This window comes from Schistocerca piceifrons, chromosome 5 (assembly GCF_021461385.2).
Source record: "Schistocerca piceifrons isolate TAMUIC-IGC-003096 chromosome 5, iqSchPice1.1, whole genome shotgun sequence".
NCBI classification, from domain to species: Eukaryota; Metazoa; Arthropoda; class Insecta; order Orthoptera; family Acrididae; genus Schistocerca; species Schistocerca piceifrons.
Window position 1 is genome coordinate 644,388,472 of NC_060142.1, and position 27,409 is coordinate 644,415,880.

The window sequence follows — 27,409 nt, forward strand, 5'->3', positions numbered from 1 at the left end:
GTACATCGCCCTTGTATAGACCCTCTATATACTCCTTCCACCTTTCTGCTTTCCCTTCTTTGCTTAGAACTGGGTTTCCATCTGAGCTCTTGATGTTCATACAAATGGTTCTCTTATCTTCAAAGGTCTCTTTAATTTTCCTGTAGGCAGTATCGATCTTACCCCTAGTGAGATAAGCCTCCACATCCTTACATTTGTCCTCTAGCCATCCCTGCTTAGCCATTTTTCACTTCCTGTCGATCTCATTTTTGAGACGTTTGTATTCATTTTTGCCTGCTTCATTTACTGCATTTTAATATTTTCTCCTTTCATCAATTAAATTCAATATTTCTTCTGTTACCCAAGGATTTCTACTAGCCCTCGTCTTTTTACCTACTTGATCCTCTGCTGCCTTCACTACTTCATCCCTCAAAGCTACCCATTCTTCTTCTACTGTATTTCTTTCCACCCATTCCTGTCAATTGTTCCCTTATGCTTTCTCTGAAACTCTGTACAACCTCTGGTTCTTTCAGTTTATCCGGGTCCCATCTCCTCAAATTCCTACCTTTTTGCAGTTTCTTCAGTTTTAATCTACAGTTCAGAACCAATATATTGTGGTCAGAGTCCACATCTGCCCCTGGAAATGTCTTACAATTTAAAACCTGGTTCCTAAATCTCTGTCTTACCGTTATATAATCTATCTGATACCTTTTAGTATCTCTAGAATTCTTCCATGTATACAACCTGCTATCATGATTCTTAAACAAAGTGTTAGCTAGGATTAAGTTGTGCTCTGTGCAAAATTGTACCAGGCGGCTTCCTCTTTCATTTCGTATCCCCAATCCAATTCACCTACTACGTTTGCTTCTCTCCCTTTTCCTACACTCGAATTCCAGTCACCCACGACTATTAAATTTTCGTCTCCCTTCACTATCTGAATAATTTCTTTTATTTCATCATACATTTCTTCAATTTCTTCGTTATCTGCAGAGCTAGTTGGCATATAAACTTGTACTACTGTAGTGGGTGTGGGCTTCGTATCTATCTTGGCCACAATAATGCGTTCACTATGCTGTTTGTAGTAGCTTACCCGCATTCCTATTTTCCTATTCATTATTAAACCTACTCCTGCATTACCCCTATTTGATTTTGTATTTATAACCCTGTATTCACCTGACCAAAAGTCTTGTTCCTCCTGCCACCGAACCTCACTAATTCCCACTATATCTAACTTTAACCTATACATTTCCCTTTTTAAATTTTCTAACCTACCTGCCCGATTAAGGGATCTGACATTCCACGCTCCGATCCGTAGAACGCCAGTTCTCTTTCTCCTGATAATGACATCCTCTTGAGTAGTCCCCGCCCGGAGATCCGAATGGGGGACTATTTTACCTCCGGAATATTTTACCCAAGAGGACGCCATCATCATGTAATCATACAGTAAAGCTGCATGCCCTCGGGAAAAATTACGGCCGTAGTTTCCCCCTGCTTTCAGCCGTTCGCAGTACCAGCACCGTTTTGGTTATTGTTACAAGGCCAGATCAGTCAATCATCCAGACTGTTGCCCTTGCAACTACTGAAAAGGCTGCTGCCCCTCTTCAGGAACTACACGTTTGTCTGGCCTCTCAGCAGATACCCCTCCGTTTTGGTTGTACCTACGGTACGGCTATCTGTATCGCTGAGGCACGCAAGCCTCCCCACCAACGGCAAGGTCCATGGTTCATGGGGGGGCGTTTACATGTATGAGGGTCATATTACAAATCATGGTGTTGCACAGCTACCGTGTTCGTTAGTGCACTAATTAAATTTTCGAAGCTATTGTTCGACACAGTCGGTAAAAGAAGCAAGTCCAAGTCAGATTGTCTTTCATAATCATAATCTAGTTCTGGCGCAACCACAAGCGCCGGAACGAAGATGCAGAACGCAAGAGAAGAGAAGGCGGTGAAACGACGTCGGCCAATGGCGCGCTGATAAGGATATATATAAATGACGTAGTAGATAGTGTTGGGAGTTCCATGCCGCTTTTCGCGGATGATGCTGTAGTATACAAAGAAGTTGCAGCATTAGAAAATTGTAGCGAAATGCAGGAAGATCTGCAGCGGACAGACACTTGGTGCAGTGAGTGGCAACTGACCCTTAACATAGACACATGTAATGTATTGCGATTGATGATTATATGATAGCAGAACAAACACTGGTAGCAGTTACCTCTGTAAAATATCTGGGAGTGTACGTACGGAACGATTTGAAGTGGAATGATCATATAAAACTAATTGTTGGTAAGGCGGGTGCCAGGTTGAGATTCATTGGGAGAGTCCTTAGAAAGTGTAGTCCATCAACAAAGGAGGTGGCTTACAAAACACTCGTTCGACCTATATTTGAGTATTGCTCATCAGTGTAGGATCCGTACCAGGTCGGGTTGACAGAGAAGATCCACAGAAGAGCGGTGCGTTTCGTCACAGGGTTATTTGGTAAGCGTGATAGTGTTACGGAGATGTTTAACAAACTCAAGTGGCAGACTCTGCAAGAGAGGCGCTCTGCATCGCGGTGTAGTTTGCTGTCCAGGTTTCGAGAGGGTGCGTTTCTGGATGAGGTATCGAATATATTGCTTCCCCCTACTTATACCTCCCGAAGAGATCACGAATGTAAAATTAGAGAGATTCGAGCGTGTACGGAGGCTTTCCGGCAGTCGTTCTTCCCGCGAACCATATGCGACTGGAACAGGAAAGGAAGGTAATGACAGTGGCACGTAAAGTGCCCTCCGCCACAGACCGTTAGGCGGCTTGCGGAGTATAAATGTAGATGTAGATGTAGACCGCATCACGACAGGAGCGGCCTTTACAAGAGGAGAATATAAGCACCGCTAATGCCAGTCTCGGCCGCTCAGTATCGGCTCAGTATTCGCAGAGTATTAGGACAGTATACGGACAGGCCTAGCAGAGAACGCTACTATATCGTTTATTAGTAATCCACAAATTGTGTATCAAACTTGCATGAACAGCACATATATCGCAAAGGACACGGATTTATGTTGCATGTCGCCCATCGCTTGCGACACCATTGTTATTTCAAAGTTTTGTCAATCCGCTTTATTGAAATAAAACTACTAATGTTTTTGGCTTGAACTGTTGTGTAGCATTCCGAAAACGCAGCATTCCTTTCGCACCCTATAAGCAACGAGTGGGCAGGACCGCACAAATCTAGAGTACGTGAAGAGTGTCAGTATTGCAAGAACAGGGCAACGGGCGTAATTCGATGCTGTGTGACAGCACCCAGAAAATCTACATCTACATCTGCATCCATAATCCGCAAGCCACCTGACGGTGTGTGGCGGGGGGTACCTTGGGTACCTCGATTGGTTCTCCCTTCTATTCCAGTCTCGTATTGTTCGTGGAAAGATTGTCGGTATGCCTATGTGTGGACTCTAATCTCTCTGATTTTATCCTCAGGGTCTCTTCGACAGATATACGTAGGAGGGAGCAATATACTGCTTGACTCCTCGGTGAAGGTATGTTCTCGAAACTTCAACAAAAGCCCGTACCGAGCTACTGAGCGTCTCTCTTGCAGAGTCTTCCACTGGAGTTTATCTATCATCTACGTAACGCTTTCGCGATTACTAAATGATCCTGTAACGAAGCGCGCTGCCATCCGTTGGATCTTCTCTACCTCTTCTACCAACCCTATCTGGTACGGATCCCACACCGGTGAGCAGTACTCAAGCAGTGGGCGAACTAACGTACTGTAACCTACTTCCTTTGTTTTCGGACTGCATTTCCTTAGGATTCTTCGAATGAATCTCAGTCTGGCATCTGCTTTACCGACGATTAATTTTATATGGTCATTCCATTTTAAATCACTCCTGATGCCTACACCCAGCTAATTTATGGAATTGCTTCCAGTTGCTTACCTGCTATATTGTAGCTAAGTTGTAAAGGATCTTTCTATGTATTCGCAGCACATTACACTTGTCTACATTGAGATTCAGTTGCCATTCCTTGCACCAAGCGTCAATTCGTTGCAGATCCTTCTGCATTCCAGTACAATGAATACGCTACAGTACGGTGTAATAGCATGCAACATCCGAGCCGTGCTGCTCCAAGGCGCTCTAGAGCTGATGGGAGATGCAGAGGCACAGGAAAACTGTTCACCTGCTACAATGACTTTAAATTCTGACTTTTCAGACATCTCGTCCTCAGTGCATTGTCATTCCATCTGCATCACCAATCCTGAGGGAACGACCGTTCTCTAGCTGCAGGTTAACTGTACCAGCGAATAGTGATGCGCTGCTCACAGCTTATTTCAAGACCAGCTACGATTCTGCAGGCTGGCGCCGTGGGGGGAGGGGGAGGGGACTTCATCACTTCATCGCTCCACGCTGACGTCACACCTGTGACTGGTAGAAGATGCGGACCTGCCGTCCCTTCCTCTGGTAAATAGCCTGAGCGCAAGCTGCCATCTTCTACTTGGTAGGTGGGCGCCCGAGTGCCGTCTCCCAGGCTGTTTGTGTACCACCTTGCTGGCTGTACACTGTGTGTGCTTAGGGACCCCACGGGCTCTACCTTCACGACAACCACCATCCCAAAGATGATGTGGGAATAGGTTCAGGCAGGCGTCCCTATTCGAGAGCACTGTGGCCATCGTGTCCACCAGCAGCCCCCCCCCCCTCCCCCCCTCCCCCCTCCATCCAGCTCCATACCGCACCACCTCGCTGTCGGTCAGTGTGTCTGACCTGCCGCAAACTACGCAAGCTGCCGGGCTTCTGTGTCGAGCAGCTCTTGCCAACTCCTGAGAGACTGGAACGGTCACCAGCCCTTGGAGCTCGGCCTCCGGAACTTGTAGTGCACCGATTCACCTGTCCAACCTCGACGCCGACTGACCTATTGATCCGAGGGTTTGCCGTTACAATATGTGACGTCATTAATCAGTAAGTTAATCGGCGCTCTATGTCTTTTGGATTTTCCCCAGTATATTTAAAGTAACAAATGTAAGTAATTGAAGTCTGGAATCCAACAGTAGTCTTGACGAAATCTGCGATAGGAAACGGTACTAGCTACAAACTTTTAAGTTTAATTTTTTTGTGAAGATAATTAGTTTACAATAACTTCAAATGCTTTATAGGAAAATGGGAATCCTCAACTTTCCGTTAGCGTTGCTCATCTTTCTCAAATATAAGTATTAATCCATAGGTTTTTTCCTGTGACGAACTGCAATGCTAACTTTAGTTAACTACAACTTTTAACTAATAGTGCCTTGATGAAAACCGATTACACAAATGGAGTCATATTGTTTGAAAAAATAATATGAGTAATAAATAAAGTAATTAAAAATAAGATTTTAAGATTGTTTTATTAATTACTACATGTCAATAGGTAAAAGTTTTGAAAATAAGATGAAGTTAAGCGAAAAAATGGTTATTTATGGCACTAGCAAACGTAGCAGATGGAAAGAATCAATGTGCTTTTTCGCTGCCCCGCCACGAAAAACATCCCGTCGTGATTATCGAAATGGCTGGGACGCAGTGGTTTCTTCATCTGAGGAGAGATGAGGAAGTCAGTGGGTACCGTGTTGGGAGAATACAGGGTTGAGGCAAATTTTGGCAGCCCAAGAAAAGCAGCACGTGTTTCGTGCAAAATGCGGCGCTTCGTCTTGACAGCACCCCGTAACCTCGTCAGGAGATTTAGATTCTGTGAGGATTTTCCTCTTACAAGAAGTCTGTCAGCAGCACACATTGGCACACCTAAAAAAAAAAATAAAAAAAAAACCACTCAGCTTCACTTTACCCGACGATGGTTGGGTCTTCATCTTTTTCGGCTGTGGTGAATCTACATGCTTCCACGATTTGCTTCGCTTCTTTGTTGGGGGGTCATAGTGATACACCCTGCACTCGTCCATGGTGATTAAGTGGCTAGAGAAGTCACCTGGATTGTTCTGACGTCTGAAAAAATTCCGCTGTTTTCGCTTTGGTAGCCTCTTTTTAGGGATGTGAGAAGTCGCGGAACCTAGCGAGCAACTCTCTCTGTACTGTTCAAAATGTCGTTCCAGATGTTGAAAACTGATCCATGACTCACTTTCACCTTTTTCCATGGCCGAGCGGTTCTAGGCGCTTCAGTCTGGAACCGCGCGACCGCTACGGTCGCAGGTTCGAATCCTGCCTCGGGCATGGATGTGTATGATGTCCTTAAGTTAGTTAGGTTTAAGTAGTTCTAAGTTATAGGGGACTGTTGACCTCAGATGTTAAGTCCCATAGTGCTCAGAGCCATTTGAACCATTTGAACCTTTTTCCATTACCGCCTCGACTGTGATACCCGGTATTTGAGCACAAGTGCCTACTTTCGAGATTATCAATAATTACAGGTAAGATGGCCTGCCACTTCTTTCCGCGATAAGCCCCAACGCCACCTAAATTCTGTATCATACCACGGTGAATGTTTGCCTTACGCTTCCAGGAACTCAGCATGGGTTGTCGCAGCGTTGCTTCCCTTCAAATGCAGGAAACGTGTTCCCGCAGCAACACTCCACCTCATTAATGGCTTGCGCCATATTGTTTGGGGTCCTTCAGCCCCGTGTTGCGATACTGTGGCATGGAGGTTTCAGTCTGTACCAGGATGGCAGACATGTACCTTGAAACAAACAAAAATTAATTGCGTAACTTTGTATTTTTGAGATGACAATGCACAGTTTATGGTAATGCCTTCCATACGTTCGTTTTACACTTCTTGTTGACTGTGACAGCGGTCCCACTCACTTGAGTACTGTCCACTGTGGGCGGTACACTTGTTCTGAAAACATCCCCATTCTTAGACGAGGCACAGTTTCATGGTATCGAAAAAATGAATCGAAGTCTGTCATTTACTATATCTTCAAATGGACGCAGGTGTGTACTCCACTACACTCCAAAATGTGGCTTGAAGAGTATATGAAGAAAATGTGGCTTGAATAGTATATGAAGAAAATGTGCTTTGAAGACTGTAGAATTTTGGAGAGAACAGAATACACTTCTGAACGTTAGTACAGGGTGTTTCAAAAATGACCGGTATATTTCAAACGGCAATAAAAACTAAACGAGCAGCGATAGAAATACACCGTTTGTTGCAATATGCTTGGGACAACAGTACATTTTCAGGAGGACAAACTTTCGAAATTACAGTAGTTGCAATTTTCAACAACAGATGGCGCTGCAAGTGATGTGAAAGATATAGAAGACAACGCAGTCTGTGGGTGCGCCATTCTGTACGTCGTCTTTCTGCTGTAAGCGTGTGCTGTTCACAACGTGCAAGTGTGCTGTAGACAACATGGTTTATTCCTTAGAACAGAGGATTTTTCTGGTGTTGGAATTCCACCGCCTAGAACACAGTGTTGTTGCAACAAGACGAAGTTTTCAACGGAGGTTTAATGTAACCAAAGGACCGAAAAGCGATACAATAAAGGATCTGTTTGAAAAATTTCAACGGACTGGGAATGTGACGGATGAACGTGCTGGAAAGGTAGGGCGACCGCGTACGGCAACCACAGAGGGCAACGCGCAGCTAGTGCAGCAGGTGATCCAACAGCGGCCTCGGGTTTCCGTTCGCCGTGTTGCAGCTGCGGTCCAAATGACGCCAACGTCCACGTATCGTCTCATGCGCCAGAGTTTACACCTCTATCCATACAAAATTCAAACGTGGCAACCCCTCAGCGCCGCTACCATTGCTGCACGAGAGACATTCGCTAACGATATAGTGCACAGGATTGATGACGGCGATATGCATGTGGGCAGCATTTGGTTTACTGACGAAGCTTATTTTTACCTGGACGGCTTCGTCAATAAACAGAACTGGCGCATATGGGGAACCAAAAAGCCCCATGTTGCAGTTCCATCGTCCCTGCATCCTCAAAAAGTACTGGTCTGGGCCGCCATTTCTTCCAAAGGAATCATTGGCCCATTTTTCAGATCCGAAACGATTACTGCATCACGCTATCTGGACATTCTTCGTGAATTTGTGGCGGTACAAACTGCCTTAGACGACACTGCGAACACCTCGTGGTTTATGCAAGATGGTGCCCGGCCACATCGCGCGACCGACGTCTTTAATTTCCTGAATGAATATTTCGATGATCGTGTGATTGCTTTGGGCTATCCGAAACATACAGGAGGCGGCGTGGATTGGCCTCCCTATTCGCCAGACATGAACCCCTGTGACTTCTTTCTGTGGGGACACTTGAAAGACCAGGTGTACCGCCAGAATCCAGAAACAATTGAACAGCTGAAGCAGTACATCTCATCTGCATGTGAAGCCATTCCGCCAGACACGTTGTCAAAGGTTTCGGGTAATTTCATTCAGAGACTACGCCATATTATTGCTACGCATGGTGGATATGTGGAAAATATCGTACTATAGAGTTTCCCAGGCCGCAGCGCCATCTGTTGTTGAAAATTGTAACTACTGTAATTTCTAAAGTTTGTCTGCCTGAAAATGTACTGTTGTCCCAAGCATATTGCAACAAACGGTGTATTTCTATCGCTGCTCGTTTAGTTTTTATTGCCGTTTCAGATATACCGGTCATTTTTGAAACACCCTGTATGTTGGGTGATTCAGCTACCCCTACCACTGGATTTTATGCAAACCCACGACAGTTTCAAATAAAACGTGCAATATTTTCTTCTTTCACTCGCTATACCCAAATTATTAGTCCCATAGAAAAAAATTAACAGGACCCTTTTGTAGGAAATGTCATGTAGTTAAATTTTGTACTAGGCTACATTTCCCTTGAGGCAGTAATTTTTCAGTTATTCAAGAAAAACTGACAAAAGTGACCTTCAAATGCGTTTTTCTTGAAATTGTGACTTCCAGAAAAAACACGAGAGAATATGAAAATCTCACACGTGGTTTCTGAGGGTGTTGTTGGTTGCATAAAACCGGTGGGTTACATGTTTCATGACATGGCACGTTTACATTCAAATTTTTCTATTTTCAGAATTGGTTGACTATTTTAGTGACATAGAGATTTTTTTTCAAGATTGAAGCATATTTTATTTCAAAGTACACATTATTTCATCCGATATACTTGTACAACATTACCTCGTTATCTGCAAAAAATATGAAATTGTAGCTAATTCCTGCAAGAAAAGTCCATAAACCTGCCTATATCTCATGAAGGCTCACTCATTTCCTTCCCCTTTCCTGCGGGTCAGGAAATGTACTGCGTTCTTCAAATAAGTACCTCCTTAATCCAGTCTCTCATTTCGCTAGGTCCCCCTTATGGCTCTGTTCCCTCAACACTTGTCAGTCCGACATGGTTTCTAAATTTTCGAAGATTCAAAAACACTTAGCCCTACAGGTTACCTGCGTCTATGCCATCCACATAACTAGCTTATTCACTTGTGTTGTTCCTTAGTGCGCGCTATCACAGCTTTTGTACAAATGTCTGTATGGAAAGTTTTCAAAATATAATATCTCGTAAACCACTCGGATTAGAATCCTGCAACAAACACCACTAACATTCTAATTTACCCTAAATTAATTTGTTAATGCCAATAGGCATTGTTCCATTTGAAAAGTGTATGTTTACACAAAAATACACTTTATAAGTATAATTACAGTCTGTTGATTGGCTAACAGTGCGAGCCCCTGACTACCAACCGATTGTGTGAAAACCGGTCATCAATAGTACGATCCATTTTCGGAATATTATTGCGGTGCAAGTTATAGGTGATTCGTTCTTTTAAATCAGATGCACTGCCAGTAAAATAACCTTTAAAGAGAATACATGCCTCAAATCCACACTAGTTATCTCGAAGTATAACTGACTCTAATTTCCATACTCTGAACTGAAAGTGTGGGATGACCAGACGCAATGTGACGATTTTATTTTAAGTGAAATTTTGTTACGGCGGCTCTGAAGTGACAAATTTCAAAAATCAGCACTCATTCGACAGAATTTCAAAACCTTAATTTCAACGTTAAATTCGCTCTGTATGAAGACAGGATTCGTGATTGATGTAAAGAATGGCAGCTAACTCTAAATATAGATAAATGTAAATTAATGCAGATGAATACGGAAAAGAATTCCGTAATGTTTGAATATTCCATTAGTAGTGTAGCGCTTGACACAGTCACGTCGATTAAATATTTGGGCGTAACATTGCAGAGCGATATAAAGTGGGACAAGCATGTAATGGCAGTTGTGGGGAAGGCGGATAGTCGTCTTCCGTTCATTGGTAGAATTTTGGGAAGATGTGGTTCATCTGTAAAGGAGACCGCTTATAAAACACTAATACGACCTATTCTTGAGAAATGCTCGAGCGTTTGGGATCCCTATCAGATAGGATTGAGGGAGGACATAGAAGTAATTGAGAGGCGGGCTGCTAGATTTGTTACTGGTAGGTTTGATCATCACGCGAGTGTTACGGAAATGCTTCTCGGGTGGGAGTCTCTGGAGGAAAGGAGGCGTTCTTTCCGTGAATCGCTACTGAGGAAATTTAGAGAACCAGCATTTGAAGCTGACTGCAGTACAGTTTCACTGCCGTCAACTTACATTTCGCGGAATGACCACAAAGATAAGATAAGAGAGATTAGGGCTCGTACAGAGGCATATAGGCACTCATTTTTCCCTCGTTCTGTTTGGGAGTGGAACAGGGAGAGAAGATGCTAGTTGTGGTACGAGATACCCTCCGCCACGCACCGTATGGTGGATTGCGGAGTATGTATGCAGATGTAGAAGGACGAAACATAAACCGTAATGCGTTAAAATCTGACTAGTTTGTACTACACCAAAATTCTGTGATTTGAATGACTTTTAAAAGGAAAACAAATAATCTAAGACAGAATCGGGCTGTACAGAATAGAATGCAGGACGCTTCTCGCCAGTACCACATCAACCGCCGTGTCTCAGCTGAAGCGAACAGCAGCTTGAAAGTGATAAACAATGACGTGTACGGTCCTTGGCGCTAGAACACACCCAAACTCCAGTTATACACTCACAGCGAACATGTCTCTGTAAAACAGCGATTGAATGTAATAACCTCCAACAACACTTTAATTGGACTTTTCAGGACTGTTACATGCAATGAAGCAGAACTCTCCCAAACCCGGACAAAAATTTAAACGTACTTCAACGGATCTCAACCTATTGCCAGACAAATGTGAGCTTAGCGTGCGTAGACGCAGCTCCACCGGAGCTGTTCCAAGTCTCTCGTTTGACAGTGCCCTTATACAAGCAGAAACATGGACTCTGCGACCTTTAGGGGCTTCTTCAGCAGAAAATATCCTTTGCAGAACGCCACAGCCAACGTGCTAGCCGACACTAAAGCCGTCGGCACACGGACCGTGCATCCGAACGTTGAGCGTTGAGCGTGCCGAGTTTCTGACGTCATAGCGTGGAATAGCACGTTCGGGAGTCTTTCCGAACGTGCAGAGCAATATCTGGCATGTCTGATATTCTGAGCGTGCGTCTGAGCGTTGACCAATGAGATGGCACAGCGCCACCTACGTCACACGCACGCCGTCTCCCATCAGTACAGAGTTGTTAGGCGCCATATTGGCGTTCATTTCAAGCCTATATGAATAAATGCCGTTTCTGAGCACCAGCAAATTGGGAATCACTGAGAAACCCGTTGTTAGTTGTGTGATTCGTTCCAATAAAATTGTGAGGAACATCGTATTCGTGGCAAAAGAATGATTGTAACCTGCGTAATATGAGAGTAGGCTATTTGAAGGCAGCGACACACTGAAGATCCACCAAAAACGCATTGTTCTTGGTACAATTTGTTATAATTAAATTTCAATTACTAACATAATTATCTACGATTAACGGTTTTAGCAAGCCGTAATACAATATGATTAAGTACGCCAAGGGTCTTAGGGGTTTAGCGCAATGGTTAGCGTCTCTGTGAAGCTGTTTTTGTTGGGGCGATGGTTCGCGTCTTAACACTACAAAAAATTTTTTCCCTAACATTCGCATTATTAAATTCTGATACTTTATTATTAGTTTAATATAAGTATACGCTATAATATTTGATGTTATGTAAACATAAGTTCACCTTTTTTTGAGGGATGACTTTGTTCGATTGGCTTAATCTACAGGACAGCTTGCGCTACTTGTATAAAGTTATTTTGTTCCTTTTTCTTTTACGCTTCGTAATTCACATGTTGCAAGGATTCTGCTGCTGGGTAGGAACAGTGATCAAGTAAGCCTGACCCTGGAGTTTTACTAAAATGTGGGAATGATGAAATAATGTTTATCGTATGCAGAGAAGTATTCCAACTTGTACCTCGCTGTTTGTAATGGAACTGTTATATGCCTGTGTCCTTATTGATTGGACATGGTACTTTCCCTTTCGTGGACGATGGAGAAAATGTGCGTTTTAATAGAGCTAACGTGGGAATTTTACGCACGCCAGTTGAGTAAATAGTGTGATTTACGAACTACTAGAAACAACTGCCGCTGGAGTGCGTTGCGATCGCGTATACCACGTTGGGGCCCACGTACCGTATGCACAAGTCGCATCGTTCCTGAGCGTTCAGCAGCACGTTGAACTTCGCACGCTCGACGTTAACGTTCGACAGCACGGTCCGTGTGCCGACGGCTTAAGCGATCACCGGCCACCATGCGTTGCCGTGTCGGTCCACTCGCGTCCTGACTCACAAAGCACAATGCCGAACGGTCGTATTCTCCCTCTTCTGCAGTCGCGGCAGGAGCTTTAGTTTCTCCCGACCACTTTATTGCCCTCTTGCGGTGACCGAGGAACAGCGGATCAAGTTCGAAGCAAAATCTTCGAAGTTAAAAGATCTCTTCGAGCCAATCACGGCTCATTATTGTCAAGCTACTAAAAGAAATTTGCCATAAACTCACGAGGTGTGGTCTCTCATACTGCTCAAATACTTTCAAACTCGCCCTTCATGGCCAGTTGTGGTGGAATGCTTCTATACTCCCTCTACCCTCCTTAAATTGCCAAGCCTACGATGTCTTGTTGCCGGTTGCGTTATCGCCTTCTGTGTGTATTGTTGACACGTATTAATGATAGGTGTTGTCGTCTTCTAGACCGCGCCTCGTGAACAATTGTTTTCTTCAGTGTCGTAGAGCTCAAAATGTGTTCACACGAATGTGTGGGACTTAACATCTATGGTCATCACTCCCGTAGAACTTACAACTACTTAAACCTAACTAACCTAAGGACATCACATAACACCCAGTCACCACGACGCAGAGAAAATCCCTGACCCCGCCGGGAATCGAACCCGGGAACCCGGGCGTGGGAAGCGAGAACGCCACCGCACGACCACGAGCTGCGGACCAGTTTTAACATTCCCGACTTTGATGAAATTGTTAGTTGGCCTATGGAAGAAGGTGTCAGTGATATAAATCAAGAAATAAACGAAAAAGACGACGATTTTACATTAGCCAGTGATCGCAGTTCTGCTACAGAACAAGAGTATCATTCAGAGGAAGAAGTTCAGGAAAGTTGTTCAAATGGTTCTGAGCACTATGGGACTTAACATCTGAGGTCATCAGTTCTCTAGAACTTATAACTACTTAAACCGAACTAACCGAAGGACATCACACACATCCATGCTCGAGGCAGGATTGGAACCTGCGACCGTAGCAGTCGCGCGGTTCCGGACTGAAGGGCCTAGAACCGCTCGGCCACCACGGCCGGCAGGACAGGTGTTATGGGAATCTGTCTGTTTATTCAATGAAATACTTAAAGTGTCTGTTAAAATCGAATGGTGATAAGAAAAATGTAGTTCCCAGCAGTGAATGTTAATTTGACGGACTTCCTTTATGTACCCATCGGGTGGAATTTTTATGCGTATATTTAAACCCTGGAATTTAGTTTTATTTGCAAATTTATTTGCTACAATTATTGTATAATTTTTCAGAATGTAAAATTCAGTACTTTGACAATCCATTTATGTGTACTATTTAAAAGAACCACACGAAATTATGTGCTTTTGTGTGATAGATACTAAAAAGCTGCAGGCTTTGTTTAGTACAATAAAATAAACTAGAAGCATTTAAACAACACTTAAAAATTTCAAAAATAAATGTTATAGCATAAATTAAAAATTTTAAATGATTCTCGGTTTAAACATAAGGGTCCCAGAGACCCCATCTCGTTGTATACGTTTCAGAGAAGTCACCTCGCGAGTTAAGGGTTAAGGACAATGGGCAGTTTACAAAGCTGCATGAATAAGAGTCGTACGAAAAAAAGAAAAAAATCACCGTCCGGACAGAGCTTGAAGGCCCAATGGTACCGACCGGCCGCCCTGTCATCCTCAGCCCTTAGGCGCCACTGGACTCGGATACAGAAGGGCATGTGATCAGTACATTGCTCTCCCGGCCGTTGTCAGTTTCCGTGACCGAAAGAGTTGTAGATAGACTTAAATATATAGATGAAGTCTTTGATTACAAATACAAGAAGCTCACTTAATTGATCAATGTGATAGCACTGAAATGAATATCGAAGCGTGTGTTAATTGTTCCACTTCTAGAGCTTGTTGGACAGGCAGTCACTGCTCCGCCAACATGACAAAATCACACGTAATCAGTATTGAAATATATGAGGATTGAAGACGAGCGAGAGAAGCGTTTTGCCAAAGGGTAATCAACGGCAACAAAACTTTTACTCTTACCTGAGTGGCAGCATGGATGAAAATTCTGGAAATTTCTGGTAAGTTCCTATGGGACCAAACTGCTGAAACCATCGATCCCTAGGCTTATACTAGTTAATCTAACTTAAGCTAACATATGCTAAGGACAACACACACACACACACACACACACACACACACACACACACACACACACACCTGCCCGAGGGAGGACTCGAACATCCTATGGGAGGAGGGGGGGGGGGGGCGAACCGTGGCAAGGCGCCAGAGACCTCGCGGCTACACAGCTTGGATGACTTTGTTTTTTGGTTGCGGTCGTACTTTCGAGCTATCAACGAAATGTTCATCAATCGAGTTGTTGTGATTAACGAACAAAAATACGTTGTAACGGTATACCCCATGAAAACTGGCAGCCCTCCTTGAGCTCTTGGGGCTTCAGCACACTAGAACTCTGCTAAAGTCTGACGCCTAACTGTCGATCCATATGGGCTGGATGCTGGCTACACCTATCATAGAGATAACCGGTGACCCCTCCACAGCAGTAGGGCGGAGGAGACAAGGTCATTAGAGACGGGACACAAGCTCGGATTAGGAAAGGATGGGGAAGGAAATTTGTCGTGCCCCTTCAACGGAACCGTCCCGGCATTTCCCTGAAGCGATTTAACCAAATTACGGAAAACCTAAATCAGGATGACTGGACGTGGGTTTGAACCGTCTTTCTCCTGAATGCGAGTCCAATATGCTACTGATTAGATTAATTTTTTGATATAGTAAGTAGGTATTTTCCCCACCTCAAAACCAAAAAAAATTAAAATACATTAAGTGTCATGTAATATTTTGTGTAATGTAATATTTTGTGTAATGTAATATTTTGTGTAAAGTAATATCTTGGATGGACACCTTTTATCAACCTGACATGTTCCACATCATTACGAAGTGTCGTATTCATGATCTATGGAACAAGTACCAATCTAATCTAATCTGTGCCGACCAATGCACCACTTCGCTCGGTCCCACAATGGTTCAAGAAGTTAGAATCCCACTGCTCACAATGTGTGTGATGCAAAAGTTCTCGTTCCAAAAACGACAGATCAAAATGGCACTACATTTTATGACCGAGCTAACTGTGTGTTTTGCAGCAGATGTGGAAGGAGCCCTCTGGAATATTATGTTGCCAGACAAGTCGTCTTCTGATGGCGAGCTTCATCTTTTGCGTGAAAGCGCTCAAGTTAAAACATACATTTGGTTTTAATGAAAATCGCCATCTTGGCGATAATGAGTAACTTTTTATGAAAACTATGTGTTGATTCATATAAATCAGGAAAAAATAAGTCTATATCTATGTATCATATCATCGTTATCTATGAGCAATTATCACCTATCGGCTGCTCTTGCGTCACACATAAAACTGATATGACAATTTCCACACTCATTAATTAGTAAAATTTTTTGTCAGACCTTGTTATTACACCGAATTTCCACACTCATTAATTACTAAAATTTCTTGTCAGACCTTGTTATTATACCGAATATTCTGAGTTAATTTTTAGCCTTTCTTTACTCTAAGAAATTACAAATCTTGAAATCTGGACATTTAGAGTGAGCGCCTTTCATATATCGCCAGGCTTCCTCCACACTCGCCGCTTATCACTTGTTTTGATCACTGATATTCAGTCGCGCAGCGCTTCTTCCTGCTAGTACGAGGTATCGTAGCCAAAATCTAGAGAGTGTAGGACTCTCTTAGCGAGAGCTAAGGGCGTTGACCATCTTCGGCCAATGAGAACGTATCGTGCAGAATTCGTTCTGTTCTCGCCACGTTTCGACAGACAAACCTCAGTTCCTTTGTGCACGTCGTCGCCACGAGCGTTATGGCATACTAAATGGTCTCAGAAATTCTGTCTAGTGTGAATATAAAGACATTTGACCAGCAAACATCGGAACCCGGTAATATCGCAGCGTCCTGCTAGCGTTGCCATCGCGTTAAGTCGTACCGTTTCGGGAGATGTGTGCAAACCTCACAAGCAAAATATCCTTAATAGCATTCTGTTTGATTCAGAACACGTAGTGATCTGAGTCAGTCTCTAGATTAGGTATCTGTAAACTATAGAGACTTACAAGTAGCCATTTACACTTATTCCCGGTTTTCAGGTGATTTATAGTATTATTTCCTTTGTGAATCTGAGATGTTACTTTGGAGGCACTTTCAACTATTTTTACTCAATGTACAGACTGATCACAAAGTCCCATTACCCACTATTTATTATATAGACATTAATGAATTGTCGTTTCTTATTGTTGCAGCTGCTGATGTACATCCAACCCGTGGCTGGCCAATCCACTTATGCCATAGTGAAATGGATCGTAATGAGCATGTGGGTTCACGAACGATCCCGCACAGGAAAATCAATGAGAGCTATTCAGCACGATTACATTGTAAGTATTCAGAAACCTTCCCCACCAAAACCACCAATTTTAGGGTGGGAAAGAAAGCTCTCTGCAACTGGTTGCATAAAACATTTTTCAATAATTTGAAGATAAATTAATTTAAAGAACGCCATTTTTTGTTCCAGAGGAAGTTTATTTTCTTTTGTGACTGAGTTTGCAGTAAATAATTACAGCTATGCCAAGTACGCTCAGGTTGCAGTTCCTTCCTTTTATGCGATCTACATCTGCTTCTACATATATACTCCGCTAGTCACCAAGCGGTGTGTGGCGGAGGGCACAATTTGCGCCAAAGTTGTATACCCCCCGCCGGCCGCGGTGGTCTAGCGGTTCTTGGCGCTCAGTCCGGAACCGAGCGACTGCTACGGTCGCAGGTTCGAATCCTGCCTCGGGCATGGATGTGTGTGATGTCCTTAGGTTAGTTAGGTTTAGGTAGTTCTAAGTTTTAGGGGACTAATGACCACAGACGTTAAGTCCCACAGTGCTCAGAGCCATTTGTATCCCCTCCTCTGTTCCACTCGCGGATCGCGCGAGGGAAAAACGACTGTCTGAACGCCTCAGTACGAGCCTAATTTACCCTATCTTTGAATGGTGATAATTGCGCAATTTGAAAGTTTCTGGTAATAATATATGCTCTACATCCTCGGCGAAGATCGGATTTTGGAATTTAGTGAACAGGCCCTTCCGTTTAGCGCGTCGTCTATTTGCAAGTTCATCCCACTTCAAACTTTCTATGAGATTTGTAACGCTCTCGCGATGGCTAAATGTACCAGTCATGAATCTGGCAGCTCTTCATTGGACCTTCTCAATCTCTTGACGAACTAACGTATTGTAAGCAATTTCCTTTGCTGAAGGACTGCATCGCCTTAGGATTCTACCAATAAACAGCAAACTAAAGTTTGCCTTACCTGTTACTTGTGTAATCAGATCATTCCATTTGAGATCATTTCGAATAATCACACCCAGATACTTGACGGATGTTACCGCTTCCAAAGATTGGGCCTTTATTTTGTACCCGTACATTAATGGGGATTTTCACCTTGTTATACGCAGTAGGTTACACTTGCTAACACTGAGAAATAACTGCCAGTCATTACATCACGCATTTATTTTCTGCAAATCTTCACTGATTTGTTCACAACTTTCGTGTGATACTACTTTCCTGTAGACTGCAGCATCATCGGCAAACAGTCTAATGCCGCTGTCAATGCCATCAACCAGATCGTTTATGTAAATCGTAAAAAGCAGCGGACCTATTACTCTGCCCTGGGACACACCTGAAGTTACGCTTGTTTCTGTTAAAGGCACCCCATTCAGGACGACATACTGCTCTCTGTTTGTTAGAAAACTTTCTATCCAACCGCATATGTCATCGGATAGACCGTAAGCGCGGACTTTTTGTAGCAAGCGACAGTGCGGAACTGAGTCGAACGCCTGAGGTGAGTGTCTCTCTCCCCATTGTCCGATTCCGAACGATTAGGAACACGGTCAGAAAGCTTAAAATTACTGGTGATTGCTTTCAATCTGTAGGACATTAATATTATTAATAATAAAATTGATGTTAGAAATTGAGTAACATATTGCGCGACACTGTTGCACCTTCTTAGCGGCTCGGGATCGCTTTTTAAGTTTTGCTTTTTGAAATGAAAAATAATGAAAGTCTCCCCTTCTGTGCAGTATGTCTATATCCGCATCGTTCCATTAATCTGAAAACATCGCAATATTCTATCGTCTTGTAAAATTTTCGTAAAAACGTTGTTTGAGCCAGGAATCTGACGGTTCATAACTATTTTTTCCACGTATAAAATTTATGCAGTGTGGTGTAAATTTCACACCTTGTTTTCACACAGTCTTTACAGTACCTTAGGAAATATACCTACTGTTCCGACTAAACTAGAAATAGAACTATATCGCCGCGTGGTTGCCCTGAGTGACAAGTGAACAACACTCTCTGTGGAGCTGTTTCAGCTGCTTGTTTGTGGGGAAGTGAGACGTGATAACGAAACTTTTGGAAGATCCGCTGCATGAGAGAAACAAATGGGACATTGAAGTTTTTAATCGGGTTTAAAGGAACTTGCTAGACACCGGAGAGGGGGGCGAACAGCCTTTTATGGAAAGTGCAATGGTTCGCCGAGCGTTTACGGCCGCGGCTCTGCGGACGACTGCCGCCGCCGAATATCTGAGATTTGATGGATGCGCATAAAGTTCGCTTTGCGAGCCATAACTTGCAAGACTATAAACGTGTACGGGGCATTATCTGTTGCTGTCGCAACAGTAAAAATCGGCGTTACGAACTCGGGCTTTAAAATCGCTGGCCACGTCCGTGGAAATAAAACCAGGCGGGTGGGTAGTATCGGAATATGGAGGGAACAACAGGGTCGTGGCCGGGAATCGACGCTGGGATGTCGGCGTCGGCGGTGGCGGTGGTAGTCAAACCGGCTACGCCGATACGAAACCAGACGAGGAAGCCGGCACGTAATGTGGGCCGGGTGAATAACTGATTGTCGAATAGCGTAGCCGTGAACGAGAAATTTACAACAATGTTTACAAATATGTATACCGAGATAGCACATATCATATGTTTACCCAGTATCCTCCCTTTCATTGACACACGGATGCCTACAAATGTGCGCAAGTTAAAAACCATTGAATCTTTGCAGTATGGTTTAGTTGATAGGGCAGTCTGGGGTCAACTGTTAAATAATTCAATTTCTTTTCAAATTAAAAGATCTATTACGGTAAAAATCTGTGTAATTTATTGAATGAAATCCTCATTCGTTTGCAATTATTCCATTGCTAATGTTCTATGGTGTTTTATACATTATGTAGATTTATAATTAAAACTGTGGTGTGTTATATTTGTTTCCATTTGCCATTCGATTAAACACAAGTGGGAATCGATTGTAACTTATACGAGGAGCTGTCAAATGAGAATCTTAAAAGCATAATTAAAAATCGAAATTTCTCGCAATTGTTCTGTAAGTTGGCAATACTGCTACTGACGATGTAAGGAATGGCCACAGATGGCAGCGTACTATAAGACAAGCGAAACGCGGCCACAACACAAGTTCAAAATGGCTGCCTCGCTTGCCACATGTACCAAGGAAGAACAGCATTCTCTCATACGTTTTCTGAGCAGTGACGGTACGAAATGAAGGTCCAGCATGGTGATGCCTGTCTATCACTGCTGCAAGCTTATGAGTGGAGCAGAAAGATCGGAAATGGCGTGATTCAATGACAGACGCTCAGCATCCTGGTCATGCACACCGCGTTGTGACACATGAATCTATCCCAGCAGTTGACGCCATTGTGATGAAAAATCGCCGGGAGACGATCCATGAAATAGCCATAGATATGAAAATTACTCACAGCTCAAACTACCACATCATTCATGAGGTGCGTAACTCTCGAAAAGTGTCCGCAAAATCGGTGGCACGGCACCTTACCCCAGAGCCGAAAGAGCGATTCATTGATGTTTGTGAACACTTTTTGCGGCGCTTTGAAGCAGAAGGTGAAGGCCTCTTCGAAGGAATCGTTTATAGGAGACGAAAACCTGGATGCACTACCACCATCTTAAACACCTTGAATATGTTGTGCACTGCACTCATTCCTCTCATGATTTGAGAATGAGAGTACTTAGCGACTTGCAACAAACTTTACACATAATTTCAAACCTTTACGAAACATTTTCTCGCTAATACCCCGCACAAAATGATGAAAGGAAAGAAGTTTATCGTTTATTACACTTCGGCTGTTCACACAGTAAAATTGTAGCCATCAGGCATGATTTTCTAATTTATCACTTCATTACCAGTCACTACATTCGCATTTCATTTTGCAGGCACACAACATTGAATGTAAACGCGATATTATGTTATTGTACGAGACGTAATCCATGACATATGATGTCATAAACATTGAGATGCATGGTAAACCGACTTTTGTTTGAAACGTAGCTCAGATTACCTATAATATACTCACCCATTGTTTGAAAATGAGAGCCCTTGGGAATTTACAACAATCTTAAATGAACGTAATTTAAACATTTTTCTAAACTTTCTCTGCTCACGCACTTAATGTCAAATGTGTAACACATTAAGCAATTTCTAAGGTAATCAGACACTTGAAGCTGTTTTGTACGTGGGAGATGCAGTCCTTAAAGACTCAGGTGAGCGGTTTTTACCGGTAGGTACTGTTCAAACAAGATGAAATGTGTGGAGACGAACACAAAGACAATTCGTTTCCGCTGGGGATCAGTTGTAGAATATAACAAACGTCTCCAGATGTCCTTTTCCCACCATATTAAAACCCTGCCATACAAAAAATAAAATTGCACCGTACATGAAGTGCATCTAAAATAACTAAGATATATTTTCACATTTAATTAAAATAAATTGCCTTACCTGGAAGTCAGTAGAAAAAACATTTAAGAAAATTTAATTTTACATAAATTACGAGTAGCAAGTTTCGCTCTCACACAACCAGCTCCCAAATGATAGTCCACCTGCTTTGTTCTCTTCGTTATGGAAGACAACCGAAGCCTATTACTCCCTCTGGGAACTTCTACGAACTGCGGTTGCAGGTAAATTTGAAATTTTACAATCTAATGCTGTTATTTTTGACCACAGCTCCCCTATTTCTTGAGCTCTTGGTAGTAAACAATTTTTTTTCTTCAACAACAAGCTATCTTCGACCATGTGACGTTATTCAAAAAGACAAAATTGTTTTACGAATGCTTCATGTGTGTTTTTCGGACATGTCGAAAGAAGAGACCTTCCCCGCGGAATTCGCAGCTGTCGCACATATTATGTAAATTGAAGGTGGACGGGAGAGAAAGGAAAGGAAAGTAATTATCGATGTCAGCTGCATCAGGACTTTATGCAGAATCAACAAAAATTAGCATCCAAGTATCACCTATCATTCATAGTTACACATAATGCTTCCACTTTAGTGACTGTACCTGCGTTACGTGCCCCTAGTTCTGAGCGTCAGGAAGAAATTTAAGAAAGAAGTATAAAATGTGAAATTAGTATATAAAAAATTGTTGATACGTATCATGAGAGCTTGGTGGTGGTTTGTCGGCTATGTTCTCGGTTTCTTTTCCTTTCTCTTTTTATTTATTGTTCTGTTATCACAATTAATTTGCAGCTTATATTACATGATGATGTGACTATGGTCTGCTGAAGTTTCATGATGATACCAAGTCACTCTGATAATAAAAAAAAAGAAAGATGGCACAGTGGTTTACGCAAATGCCTTGTTAAGCAGGAGATCCCAGGTTCGAGTTCCAGTCTGATACAGACTTTTACTCATTGCTGCTGATTCCGCATAATGTTCCAAAGCAGCTGACATCAATAATTCCTTTCCTTTCCTTTCTCCCCCCCCCCCACCCCCCCTCCTCCAGCTTCAATTTACATAATAAAATTGTTTATTTGAACACCATCATGCTGCGCTAGGCATGGGCGGGTATGTTACTGCCTTCCTGCAACCCTAGTATAAAATACATTAAGAACATTTCTTTTCTCATGTTTTTTGTGTATGTAAATAAAGTCGTATTGTCGCTCGGCAACTCAGAGGTTATGAGCCAGACCAGGGATCCGAAGGCTTGTCCTACCATTTCTTTCACCGCAGCCACCGCTTGCTGATGTAATAAAAATGCCGAGTCGTTTCCTGGTTAGTAATCAACGGTAAATTGAAGTTCCTCCCGTATCTGGCTGGGATCATAGGAAAGCAAGTCCATACCACATCCACTTGGACCATGTCTAGTAAAGCACAGTGGTGTCGAAAACAACATAAGGTCTATAACAATTTTATTATTTTAAATAACGTCATATGAGGACGGTGAAAAAACAATTTTATTTAGTACCTATTTAGTACTCATTAATTGGTCCTAAACGATAGGAATGGATATAGTTTAAATGGGTCCATCAGTCTGCGATCCACACCACGTGACGATCACAGTATTGATGCCTAAAGCTCTTTTTCTGGTAAAAGTTTAAAACTCTAAATTTTGGTAATTTGGTTCCATGTATTACGCAAACAACTATTTTTTGTACTTTAAACATGTTTCAGCACATCTGAGCCATAATTGGTGGGTATTTTTAACCAGGCCTATAAAACACAAATGATATCACGAACAATTGTTGGAGTAAAAATTAGGCCTAAAAACTTTTTACATTTACTGTGATCGTTACGTTATTGTCCACAAAGTTTGGTTCTGTAGAACTTTCCTTACATCTATATCATACTTCACAAGCCACCTAATGGTGTGTGGTTGAGGGTGATTTCGGTACCACTATCTGATCTCTCCAACCCTGTTCCACTCGCGAATAGTACGTGGGAAGAATGACTGTCGGTAAGCCTCTGCTGCTCGGGATTAGCCGAGCGGTCTGGGCGCTGCATGCATAGACTGTGCGGCTGGTCCCGGCGGAGGTTCGAGTCCTCCCTCGGGCATGGGTGTGTGTGTTTGTCCTTAGGATTATTTAGATTAAGTAGTGTGTAAGCTTAGGGTCTGATGACCTTAGCAGTTAAGTCCCATAAGATTTCACACACGTTTGAACATTGTTTTTGGTAAGCCGCTGCATTGGCTCTAATTTATCGAATTTTCTCCTCGTGGTCAATACGCGAGATGTATGTGAGGGAAGTAATGTGTTGTCCGACTCCTCCTGAAAAGTGCTGTCCCAAAATTTCAATAGCATCTCTCCCCGTGATGCACAACGCCTCTCTTGTAACGTCTGCCAGAGGAGTTTGTTTAGCATCTCCGTAACGCTCTCAAGCCAGCTACACGATCCCCTGACGAAACGCGCCGCTCTCCGTTGGATCTTCTCTATCTCCTCTCTCAGTCCTATCAGATAGATGAACAATAGTCAAGAATCGGGCAAACAAGCGCCTTATAAGCCACTTCTTTCGTGGATGCCTTAAACTTCCTTAGGATTCTTCCGATCAATCTGAGTTTGGTGTCTGCTTTTCCCGCTATGGGTTTTATATGGTCATTCCACTTAAGGTCGCCCTGGATAGTTACGCCTAGACATTTTACGGCAGACGCTGTCTCCAGCTGTTTGTCACCAATAGTATAGCCGTACAGTAGTGGACTTCTTTTCTTTTGTATACGCAATATGTTACATTTATTTACGCTCAGGGTCAACTGCCAGAGCCTCCACTAATCATTGATCGTTCTGCAAATTCATACTATCTTCTGGCGTTGCTACTTTGGTATAAACAACTGTATCATCTGCGAATAGCCTTAAAGAGCATCCGACGCTTTCTACTAGATCATTTATATATATATTGTAAACAGCAACTGTCCTATCATACCTCCCTGTGGTACTGCGGATGTTACCTTTATATCTGTCGATTTTTTTACGTTAAAAGCGACTTATTTAGTGCTACCTGCAGGAAAGTCTTGAATCCAATCGCAAGTCTGCTCCGATACTATGAAACCTCGTATTTTTTTTTCATTAAACGGCAATGCGGGACGGTGTCAAATGCCTTACTGAAATCAAGGAACACGGCATCAGCCTGAGCGCCGTTGTCCACTGCGCTGTAGATTTCATGGAGGAACAGAGCGAGCTGTTTCGCAGGATCTCTGTTTGCGCAATCCATATTGATTTTTATAGAGGAAATGTTCGTTTTCCAAAAACGTCATAATTCTTGAGCATAAAACATGTTCCATAATTCTACAACAGTTATATGATGTAGGTCTATATCATATAGCTCGCAACTGCGAAAAAAGACTGTTTTTGTGAAGTTAGTTGGCGAGCTAGAAAATTATTACCTTCGAACATGATTTCGGGGCAAGAAAATGCTCGTGACTATATTTTCTTTTTAAAAAAATATTTTCTTGCAAAACATAACCACAACTTGGCTCTCTCACAGATGTTCACTAATCTTTTGCAAAGTGTGGTTTGCTGTTTCCTTTTTTTGTTTTTGTTATTTACACATAAGGGAACTTATTCTCTGATCATCATTTGTACTTTAATCCAGTTTCTAAATTAACATCGGCATTATTTTATTGGTGGCAACGGCCTTGCCGCAGTGGATACACCGGTTCCCGCGAGATCACCGAAGTTAAGCGCTGTCGGGCGTGGTCGGCACTTGGATGGGTGACCATCCAGGCCGCCGTGCGTTGTTGACGTTTCTCGGGGTGCACTCAGCCTCGTGATGCCAATTGAGGAGCTACTCGACCGAATAGTAGCTGCTTCGGTCAAGAATACCATCATAACGACCGGGAGAGCGGTGTGCTGACCCCACGCCCCTCATATCCGCAACCTCCACTAAGGATGACACGGCGGTCGGATGGTCCCGTTAGGCCACTCGTGGCCTGAAGATAGAGTGCTTTATTATTTTATTGATAAACAACGGTCACTGTTGTTGTATTTCCATGTAACGTGTACACCCTTAATGGTTCGTAAAAGGAGGAAGGGAATAGTTGGAAAACACTGAAAAAGGTATATAATGATAGAACAAATGTTTTATCAAGAATAACTTCCATGGTACTGGACCAACCGTTGAGGGGAAAGTTGTAATTGAAGGTATAGGTTTTAATATATCGAGCAAATAGACTGAGGTGACATAAGTCATGGGATACCTCCATACATCGTGTCGGATCTCGTTTTAGCCAGCAACTCGACATGTCATGGACTCAACAAGTCGTTGGAAGTCCCCTGATGACACACTGAGCCATGCTGCCTCTCTAGTCCTCCATAACTGCTAAAGTTTTGGTGGTGTAGGATTTTGTGCACGAACTGTATTCTTAGATAAGTTCAATGAATGTCCAATGGGATTCATGTCAGGTAGTCTGGGTGATCATATCATTCGCTCGAATTGTCCAGAATGTTCTTCAAACCAGTCATGAAGAAACGTGGCCCAGTGATATATTTGGAAAGACGAAGTGTATGAATGGTTGCATATGGTATCCAAGTAGCTGAACATAACAATTTCCAGTCAATGATCGGTTCAGTTGAACCAGCGGACCCAGTCCATTCCATGAAAAAACAGCCCACATCATTATGGGGCCACCACGATTTTGCACAGTGCCTTGTTGAGAACTTGGGTCCATGGCTTCGTGGGCTCTGCGCCACACTCAAATCCTACCAACAGCTGTTACAAACTGAAATCGGGACTAATCTGACCAGTCCACAGTTTTCCAGTGGTCTAAGGTCCTGTCGACATGGTCACGAGCCCAGGAGAGGCGGTGCAGGCACTCGCGTCAGTCGTCTGCTGCCGTGGCCCATTAACGCCAAATTTCTCAGCACTGGCCTAACGTGTACATTTGTCATACATCCCACACTGATTTCGGCGGTAATTTCGCACAGTGTTGCTTGTCTGTTAGCACTGACAACTATAAGCAATTGCCGTTGCTCTCGGTCGTTAGGTGAAGGCCGTCGGCCAGTACGTTGTCCATGGTAAGAGTTAATGCCTGAAAACTGGTATTCCCGGTACACTCTTGACACTGCGGATCTCGGGATATTCAAGTCGTTAATGATATCCGAAACGGAATGTCCCATGTGTCTCGCTCCAGCTGCCTTTCCGCGTTCAGAGTCTGTTGACTCCCATCGTGTGGCCATAATCAAGTTGAACGTCTTATCACATGGATCACCTGAGAACAAATGACAGCTCCGCCAATCCACTACTCTTTTATACCTTGAGTATGCAATACTGACGCTACTGATTTTGGGTACACAGCGTTCAGCCGAGGGTAGCCTTCACTGATGCTGAGCGACACTAAAGGAAATAGAATAAATGTATAGAGACCTTAGCGAAAGTGCCCAGAAACCAGACACTCTCATACGAAGTTACGTGAGCTATACCAATGCTAGTACTGTGTGAGGTGTAGAGTGTTCGAAGGAATTCGATTAAGCCGGGTAGAGGGTACTCAACTCAAGATACGGATGCAGGTGACAAAAGAGGGAGGTCACGGTGAAATACACTCCTGGAAATAGAAAAAAGAACACATTGACACCGGTGTGTCAGAACCACCATACTTGCTCCGGACACTGCGAGAGGGCTGTACAAGCAATGATCACACGCGCGGCACAGTGGACACACCAGGAACCGCGGTGTTGGCCGTCGAATGGCGCTAGCTGCGCAGCATTTGTGCACCGCCGCCGTCAGTGTCAGCCAGTTTGCCGTGGCATACGGAGCTCTTTAACACTGGTAGCATGCCGCGACAGCGTGGACGTGAACCGTATGTGCAGTTGACGGACTATGAGCGAGGGCGTATAGTGGGCATGCGGGAGGCCGGGTGGACGTACCGCCGAATTGCTCAACACGTGGGGCGTGAGGTCTCCACAGTACATCGATGTTGTCGCCAGTGGTCGGCGGAAGGTGCACGTGCCCGTCGACCTGGGACCGGACCGCAGCGACGCACGGATGCACGCCAAGACCGTAGGATC